This window comes from Xenopus tropicalis, chromosome 5 (genome assembly GCF_000004195.4).
Source record: "Xenopus tropicalis strain Nigerian chromosome 5, UCB_Xtro_10.0, whole genome shotgun sequence".
Classification (NCBI taxonomy): Eukaryota; Metazoa; Chordata; class Amphibia; order Anura; family Pipidae; genus Xenopus; species Xenopus tropicalis.
The window spans coordinates 135,173,253-135,183,673 of record NC_030681.2 but is presented as its reverse complement, the minus strand read 5'-3'; the positions used below and the strand labels follow the sequence as shown (position 1 = coordinate 135,183,673).

At 38.7% G+C, this 10,421-nt stretch overlaps 1 long non-coding RNA gene across 1 annotated transcript; it reads left to right on the top strand.

The window, feature by feature from the left end:
• Positions 1–2,229: 2,229 nt before the first annotated feature.
• On the top strand, positions 2,230–5,367 carry LOC116411064. Its single transcript, XR_004222798.1, has 3 exons — positions 2,230–2,308; positions 3,480–3,608; positions 4,329–5,367. It is a non-coding gene; the product is annotated as an uncharacterized LOC116411064 (long non-coding RNA).
• Positions 5,368–10,421: the final 5,054 nt, after the last annotated feature.

The following is a 10,421-nucleotide window of genomic DNA, read 5'->3' as shown; positions in this document are numbered from 1 at the left end:
TCCTTTACCCAAAAACCAGAACTACGCCTTCATCGCTATGGAGTTTGCCAGTGGAGGAAGCCTTAAGGATCTTCTCAAGAAGGAACACCACCTGAAAAGCAGACAAGTGATGTAAGAATATAGTACCTATGGCAAGCAGAAAGAACACAGTCATTGCACAGAAAGTTAGAGTGAAAAGGGGGTAAACAATTAGCATAACAGAAATATAATTACTCTGCTAAAAATGATTATACCTATACGCTAAAAGATGTTGGCGATGTATGTATTATATATATATAGTATTACACACAGTACAAACAAAATTGGATCTACTGTATATACTCGAGTATAAGCCTAGTTTTTCAGCACCCAAAATGTGCTGAAAAAGTCACCCTCGGCTTATACTCGAGTCGGGTGCCATGGGTCCCTCTTGACTAGCACCCTCTCTCTTTTGTGTGCAAATTAGGCCACCTGCAACCAGACCCTCCAGTGCCCTGGCCTAGGCTCCCACTAGCAATAATTATTTCCCCTTACATCCCTCCGGGACCGGGTCTGCTGCCAGTTTGCCAATGTGCAATGAGCATGGGGTAGTACTCATATTGTTTTTGTTGACCCTCTTCTCCGCTTACAGAGCTAGTTTACTGTTTTTCTTTGAAATAAATATTGAAGAACATATACCCCACTGATGCTTCAATTAATGTCATTTTATTGGTATTTATTTTGATTATTAAAACTTAGCAGTAGCTGCTGCATTTCCTGCCCTAGGCTTATACTCGAGTCAATACGTTTTTCCAGTTTTCTTAGGTAAAATTAGGTACCTCGGCTTATATTCGGATCGGCTTATACTCGAGTATATACGGTATTTCATATTGGCACAAGCACCAGTAGCAGTTGAATAGCCTGAGCAGTTTCCATAGACTGCTCATAGACACTTTACTTATAGTATTACTGCTGCTTGGTCTTCTATGTAATTATTGCACACAGGTTAAAATAAACCAGCTAGGATACTTGCAGAAAAGTGTTTGTAGCCCTTAAAGAAAGAAAAAGGGCAAAAGTCATATATGCTCCTGAAATATATGTTTGTGCAGTGGGTGGGCTGTTTGGGGTTGTTATTCACCTAAAGGAAAAATAATCACTTTGCTTAATTTCACCTGATTTCTCATATTCTTCAACAACGAATGAATCAGTGTAGTTTATGATATGTATTTAGTATCGGGGTAATAATATTATTCTATCATGAACAGCTTCTACTCTGCGGAGATGGTGTGCGGCCTGCAGTATCTTCACTCTCGTGGAATTATCCATTGGTAAGTTAAATTACGCTCTTGTTCCTAAGATTACTTTTGTCCTCTCAAATGTCCAGAGAAAAGATGCCCTAAGAGTTCTTACATGCTGGCATTGATATATGTATTAGTGAAATGCTTTCAATGCCTGTGCGTTTGAGCACCATGGTGAATATGCTACTTGTGGGACCTATACTTATAACAGAGACAGTGTTTGGGTGCATTATATACACAGGCAAAATGCTGCATAAAAGTCCTATGGAAATTGCATGCTGCATCAATATGTTTTCATACAGCTGCAGTATTTTGGATGTGACTACAAGAACAGTACAAAAAAATAAGTTTTATAAGAAATTGCCAGAAGGAAAAAAATTCCCTTTAATGCTTCAAAATTTCCTATAGCAGGTAACATAACAGAAATGTGGGTTATTTTATTCTATGTCTCAACTATTTCTCTACGGTGCAGTGATCTCAAGCCCGACAACATTCTGATAAGCAGCGAGGGTCACATCAAGATTGCAGACTTCGGCCTGGCAGTGGAACATGTCTTTGGCCACGACACAACCTGCGGCTATAGAGGAACACCTAAGTACATGGCTCCAGAGGTAAGGGAGTTTTAGCTCTTTCAAACATCTGTTCCAAGGACTCCACTAGATTTAAGTAGTATTTATGAATGTAAAATGGTTACTACACATTTTTACAATTTTTACTGTTGGCTCACGTGGGCTGGGAACTAGGTATACTGGCCTAATATATTAGTATTGAGTATTATGATGATGGTGCATGAACATATTATAGGAAAACCGCTTTGGAAATATTTAGCAGTTGGTTAAGTAATCTACCTTTCCTTCAAGGTGCTAGCAGACCAGCGATATAATGCGGCGGTGGACTGGTGGGCATTTGGCATTATTCTGTGCCAAATGGCCACTGGCTGGTACCCATTTGATGACAAACACGGGGATGCGACATTGAGACACTCCATCCTTGAGGATAAGGCCAAAGTTCCAACCTGGACTCCCTCCAAATTAGTCATTCTCCTTCGAAAGGTGAGTTTGAGCAATTATTTTATCTCTCTCATACATCTCTCTAACACATGTACCCATCTCCCTTTATGAATCTGCATTTCTTTTGTATTACAGACCTCATTACAAGATACATTATGGCATAGTTTACATTTCCTTAAAGAGTTTTCTTTCGCCCACTAATGTTACCTCTCATTTGAACCAAAGAGGTTTACTGGTACTTGAATAACAGAAAGTTCTGACACATTTAATTACTTAGTAAACCACATGCTACTATATGTAAACTCAAAGAAACAATCAGTACCAAGACAGCAATTACAAAGTAAATGGATAAATGAAGCACACAGCAGAATATATGTGTATTCTATTTTGTTGATCTGTATTCAGTGTTAAGTTGCTGGTTGTGTCCTTCTCTTTACACATATTCTAGATGTAAGAAGAATTAGACAGTAAGAAGGGTCTTAGGTAAATTGGAACCCTATTCTGTCTCTTGCATCCCATATTCTATAAACAATTGCACTTCATACTTTTATAATAAATTGCTACTGGATATTGCTATGCTACATGATCGAGGTCATTGCACTATATATATAGTTTTGACCATGTCAAGTACCTTATGAAAACCAATTAGGGGGAGGTTTGATCAGTCAACATGTTTTAGAATATTAAAAGCAAATATGCATTATTCATATTAGAAACATTCAAAGAAAGGGATAATGGGGCTCAATAAATGTTAGTGGGCATCAATACAAATGTTGCTTCTACTACTGTAAATAACAAGAGAACTGTGCTAAGGAGTACTTACACCTGCCACTGACCAAGAGGTATGAACAGAACAACAAGTGATTGCCCTTGCCCTGTCCCAGTCATGCCCATAATGACATGGAAGGGACTTGCGTTCCAGCATGGCGTGTGCCAACTGGCAAATATAGTCAGCCAAAGAAGGGGAGAGGCACACTGAATTTTTAGTGGGCTATTGGCCTATGTTGTTTAATGTAAGCAGAAAACTTAGACACAAGCTTTAATGGCCAACCCTCTTCCTCAGCTGGAAAGTCGTAGCAGATTCATAGCACTTTACTCTTTCATAAATGAGACCCAATGTTTGTCTGTTTTGTTATAAATAAAACAATGATTATAATTATTGATGTTCAACAAATTTCTACAATGTTTAAACAATTGTCTTTTCTATAACCAGCTCCTGAGGAAGAAGGCTTGCAGCCGTTATGGTGTCAAAGGAAACATCAGGCAATGCCTCTTTTTTGATTCCATTGACTGGGAAGCACTGGAAAACGGGAGACTGCCACCCCCATTCCAGCTAGAAGCTGTAAGTACATTACTGCAGGGATAATGGCAAAACTACTTCTTTATGTAAACACTCATTATCAGAACTCACCTTCCGCCTCTGCTCTGCTAGAATGTAAAAATATAAAAAATATGGCTCACTTACTACACAGGGTAATACTATATTACCTGTAAATTTATCATTGCAGAAATGACTTAACTCCATGTGCTAGGATGAAAATGATCTATTGGCAACTTTTATGATCATCCATTTTATACCAAATAATAACTTACATCATAGAATAATGTTATACTTTCAGCACTGGATCATATTCTGCTTAGTAACATGGGCTTAATTTCTGTCAATGGCATTTTCTGGCCATTCTTTTACCCCTTTATTCTTCCTTCCTGAAGGTAAATGGCCTTTCTGTCATGTTCCTAAACCAGCCTTGCAGGAGATTTTTGCAGCATGTCTTGCAAATATGAGCTATTCACTGTAATAAATGCAACAGTCACCATTTGGTTTCTTGGCCCCAGAGGGTGGGGGTTTAATGCCACTATAAAGCTTAGATATTGTTTCTACTTAGTTGTAGAACATTTGTCAGAGCCCTATTGCAGTAATATCTATATGCTTTAATAATTCATACCGTGGAAATCATTCTTTCTATATATCATATGCCTCTACTACATAATTATTTTGTTAACTATTCTTTCCTTAAAATGGAGCTTCTCATAGAAATTTGACAAGTGTTTTTTTTCTTAGTTGCAGCAACCGGCTGTGAATAATGAAGGGCGTCAAATGAACAACTTGTTATTTTTGAACAACAGTGTCCCAACAGGAGTTAAGATCATTGAAGGGTTTTCCTATCAGAGTCCCAGCTGGCAGGAGTGACCCACAATATCGCACATTATCCTTTGCATCCACAGTGTACCATCAAATGTCACCATCAAATGTCTATCAACATCATTTGACCAAGGCCCCACCTATTCTGTTGTATTGCATCATCTGCCTCATACCTTCTGCTCTGTCTCCAACTTACCCCATCTAATTGTGCCATCACCTCCTATAGAAGAAACATCTGCTCTGTCTGACTATGCGGTCTGTTAAACTGACCCTGTTATTTCCATCTGCCCTTACTGTCTACTCCAACTCAGTGGGTCATCTTTAATCTGTGTCATTTACTCCATCAAACAATGCTACCACCTTCTCCATCTGCAATTGACACAGATTACACCTTAACATACTGTTGCCCCTTCTACCATCTGATCATTTCACTGTGCCATTAAGACTTAAGACATTAAGACTACCAAAACACAAGTATAATCTGTCTGTACCATCTAAGATGCCCTTCCATCAAATCCATCTAACATAACAGATTCTTTTTCATTCTTTGTATCCACTTTGAGTGTAACATCTACTTAACCAACTAATCTACTTACTCTCTAAGTTTATGTCTGTTTTATCTATAACATCTTTAATCTGTGTCATCTACTTTATCAATGCTACTATCTTTTCCATCTGCAATTAACATCTGTCCCATAACATCGGCACCTTCTACCATCTGATTCATATGGCATTAACATCAACTGCTCAGGGACCTTGCCATCTGCACTACCTGTTCTAGTTATAGCAGCCTTATCATCTATGTGGCTGAATTTTTTTTTTAAAAATCCCTTTTTCCCATAGTATATATTTAATTCTATCCCTTATCCTCACTTAATATACCACCTTTCTGCCCAAAATCATATTCCATCACCACACTCAATTTGCCACTTCTCATTTTTTTCTAGACTAACATACTTCTTCCACTACTCACCACATCATTCATTAATATTGCCACTTCCGCAAAACCAACTTGCTTCCACTGCACCAGTCACATATATGTATATCACATACCTCCCCTCAATAAACAATACAAGTTACATCTCTCTCTTATCACAAAGTTGATTCAGGGACTCGTCCGATTGCCATTTTGGGATCAGGAAGGAATTTTTTCCCTGTCTGAGGCAAATTGGCTATAGCTTCAGGGTTCAAGGGTGTTTTGCCTTCCTCTGAATCAACTATAATAAGCCATCATCTTTTTCTCCATTTATTATAAACACATCTCCCCCTGTCCCAGCTAATATCTCAAATTTAAAATAAAGTCTTTAATTGCCCTCTACTAAAAAATGCAATGACTGTGGTGTGTTTCATTTAGGAAAATTAGGCATGAAAGTGTGCGTGTATTTGTAAGTGTTTATGGATTGTGTGAACACGACGAGTGACAAGTAGAAAGTATTAAATTTATTGAAAGTTATTTGTTATTTAAGCAATTCAGCCTTTTCAAGATTTAAGCCCATACAAAAAAATGTAAAAATGACTTAGGCCAACGACACACAGGGCATTTTTCCACCTGAGTTAAATCACAGAAATACTTTTCCATTGCTGGCAAAGTAAATTGAAGTGGGTATGTATACCCGACAATGCACACTGACATACATGTGGCAATTTACACTGCCAGCAATGTAAAGGCATTTTATAGTGTTTTGCTCTACAAATTGTGGATATGTTTTGATGTAAATTGAACTGATTGGGAAATGAAATAAAGATTTAGGAATCCTCAGGTTGACCCATGAGAAATGCCTATTTAGAGTGGGTTATGGATACTAGGTTTTCTGGTGGGTACTAGAAGGCACACTCTGCCAGAGACTGCACCTCCTGCTACTGAGCATATAGAAGAGAAAGCTCTAGATCTAGTGCAGTATCTCTGTATCATTTGTGTAATGAATATACATAATTACCTGTTCCTGGTTGTATCCAATCTCTAATCTTCACTCTTAATAACCTGGTATAGTGCTGTGCTGATCCATTTTCGCCTCCTCTGTTCTGGTCACATAATCATGTGTACATCTCAGCCAGCCCTGGTATAGTTTCCAGACATGCCAAATAAAGGAGACTCACCTATATATATAAAGAAAATGATCAGCCACACTTTTTTGCTGTCAGTGGTATTTGTAAAGCACTGGGCTGTCTTGAGCCTAAGGGGCACATTTACTAACCCACGAATCCGGATTGGAAAAATTCCGATTGGAAAATGAAAATTTTGCGACTTATTCGTATTTTTTCGGCGCCTTTACGACTTTTCGGAAATTGTCGCGACTTTTTCGTTACCAATACGATTTGCGCGAAAAAACGCGACTTTTTCGTAGCCATTCCGAAAGTTGCGCAAACTCTGCCGATTTTTTTCGTAGCGTTAAAACTTAAAAGGCGCGACTTTTCGCGCAAGTTTTAACGCTACGAAAAATCGCCAGATTTTGCGCAACTTTTGAAATGGCTACGAAAAAGGCACGACTTTTCGCGCAAGTTTTAACGCTACGAAAAAATCGCCAGATTTTGCCCACATTCGGAATGGCAACGAAAAAGTCACAACAATTTTCCGAAAAATCGCAAAATACCGATCATTACGAAAGAAACGCAATCGGACGCATTCGGCCCGTTCGTGGGTTAGTAAATGTGCCCCTAAGTGTTCATTGCCTTGTGCCTGAAGCTGAGGAAAGCATAAAGGCTTGTTAAAAGATCCATGTGCATTAAAACATATTTATATAGTTATGTATTTTGCCCAAAATGCAGTTTAACCCTTTAATTCCAGAGTAATTGTGGGCTTCCATAAAACAGCAGGGTTTATTACGGTGAAAGGTGTCACTTCCAATGTGCTGATGCATTCACTGTCAATAAGTCTGCACGTGGTTCACTAGGCTAATGTGAGTTGTATGTGTATGTGCCACACACACTCCTCAAAGGGGGTGTTAATTTCTCCCTTGTGTTTGTGCTGCAATGCACAAGTTGTAAGGAGTCTGTATGAAAAGGTGCATAGATCTGCCAGTGGAGGATAAGGCTCCATTTAGAATAAGCCATAGAGTTTGGGTCTCCAGTGCTCAAACAGGACATTATTGAATTAGTGAGTGTACAGATAAGGGCAACTAAGCTGGTAAAGGGTATGGTGGAGTCACTTAAGGGGGCTATAATAACTAATATATAAGGAGACCATGTATGGAGGTTCAATCTAAAAAGTTATGGAATTCTTTTCCTCAAACAGTTGTACTGACACATTAGATAGCTTCAAGGAGGGGTTGGATGACTGTTAAAGGGGTGCTTTAACTTTTAGTATGTTACAGAAAGGCCAATTCTAAGCTGGAGAGCTGCTGAACAAAAACTGATATAATAAAAAACTACAAAAAATGAAGACAAGTTGCAAATTGTCTTAGAGTATTACTCTATACATAATACTAAAAGTTAACTCAAAGGTGTACAACTCCTTTAAGCAAGTGAAAGAATAAAGGGTTATTGAAAATAGCTCTTTGTGCCAAGTTGATTCAGGGACTCATGCCATCTTGGAGTCAGGAAAAAAAATGTTTCCCTCTGAGGCACATTAGAGAGGAAAAAAGTAAGCAACCATCCATGGACTGCAATGCCGTGCTTAGACCACCACATATTATTAGCAGTTCATCGCCATTACGTACTCATCAGGGGGTTACGTTGTATGTCCGTGTCACTGTGCTGGTGTACTCTGTAGTCACACATCACTGTCTCATCTTGTGAGACTGTCAGCAAATTCTGGGAGAGCTGTCCGGCAGGACGGGTTGCTGTGGATTTCAATGGGGCTGTGGGGCATTTAGGCAGCGGTCCCAGACTGCAGGAGTGTTGTGCAGTACGGGTGGCTGTTCTGGTGTATGTGTTATGTATATATTTAATATATTATCAGATTGTAAGCTCTACGGGGCAGGGACCTCCTTCTTACTGTGTCTCATACCACATGGCACTTATATATATATATATATACATATATGTATTTATTGTGTTTATTTATTATATCACTTGTCCTCCCTGTGTGTAATTTTGTATTCTGTAAGACTGTACAGCGCTGCGTACCCTTGTGGCGCTTTATAAATAAAGTTATACATACATACATACATGTACACTTGCACAACACTACTATAGTTTATATAAACAAAGCGGATGTGCAGCCATGGCTGTAGTAAAGTATATTATTACCAGATTCCCTGCTCTAATAGCATTTCTGCAGTGTGTTTGTAACCCTTTGCATTAATCCTTCTCAATCTTCTTGATATTATATTTAGCCTGATATTCCTTATGTGATAATATGAGGCCAGGTAAGACACTAACATTCTTAATAACTGCCTCATTTTTGTCTTTTATAACACATGTATATGAATTGTATTAAGGCTAGGCAGCCTTCTGTATGGCGGAACTATAGCTCAACACATATGGATGGGGGATTCTGATAACTGAAATTTGGCCCTAGGGCAAAACAATTGGATTGGCATGATATCGCTCACTAGAGGCTACTCTTGGCCACTATGGCACTGATATTGTAAATGATCTCATTTTTATTTAAATACTATAATATGGGCTTAGTGTCAGGATGAGATTGTTGCCTGGATATGTTACATACCCAGTTTGATAACAAAATACTGGAGACAAATAGAGATTTGAAGGATTCACAAAATAATTGAATTTCCATTTCATTGAATAGAGGTTGGCAGGTACTGGTGCAGATCAGCTTGCTCAGAAGAGGCAGATATTGGGGTACAGGTACTGGACCCCTCTCTGTAATAATAAAACAGTCCCTTGTACTTGATCCCAACTAAGATATAATTAATCCTTATTGGGGGCAAAACAATCCTATTGGGTTTAATTAATGTTTAAATAATGTTTTTAGCAGAATTTAGGTAGGTGATCCGTATTACGGAAATACCCCTAATCCGGATAACAAAAACAAGAAATTGTTTTAAAGTAATTAAAATATAATGTACTTTAGCCCTGCGCTACTACAGTTTATATAAACAAAGCCATTGTGTAGCAATGAAGGCATAGGTTATATAGTAGATAACAGATATGCTCTATAAAACACCATAATATTATAAGTCTTTCTAAGTTAAACACACAGCTTTTACCAGTGCAGGGCAACAGTACATTATATTTTCATTGCATTCGTTCATTTTTTGGTGTTACTGTTCCTGTAATGGGTTGGGAAGAGAGCAATCCAATGGTCACATGCAGCCCCATGATCAGGCTTAAGAGCCACTGGGACTGGTTCTGAAACACTGTGTTCATTGCCCAATAGAATAAATATCAGTGCAGATAAGGGTTGCCACTTTTGCCATTGGCTGAATAAAGGGGGCGGGGCTGATATGGGGGTAGGTATGATGGTGTCAGGGGCAGCCACTATGATGTTGGATGGGGTAATTGCATGACGAAATTGTCTGGATTTCTACATGGCAACCCTAACTCATATATATAACAGCCCTTAGAAAAATCGAAATGTTCAGGTCAAAATCAAACAGGTGGCAGCCCTAATGCAGATACATTTAGTTTAATAGAAAATCTCATACAATGGCAGTGGAGCTATATTATTCACATATAAATATGTCCAAAATCTGCCTTTAATATAATTATATGCCACTCCAAGTAACGCCTACCCACTAAATGTGCATGGATAATAGCAACCCCAGATTCAGCCAATGGCATAACAATGGCAGCAGCCTGAGCAGAAATCATACTGAGAGTACGTCTACCCCCCCCGGGGCAACCCACCCCCATTGCCCCAGCAGCAACACATTCCCTCACCCCTTTTATTACCCCTTTTCTGCCACAGCCCTGTACTGTACCTTTTAATAGGTTTTTAAGGGACTTGGAAATACATTATAATTATTTATATTATCCCCATTTATATTTGATATTCTTTATTTTGTATTAAACCACTCCTTATTGTATTTGGATTTTGGGATACCCTGTGTGGGGAAATCTCACTGCAAGGGCTCCCCACCCCCTGTCAAAATAGGCCCTGGCATTCCA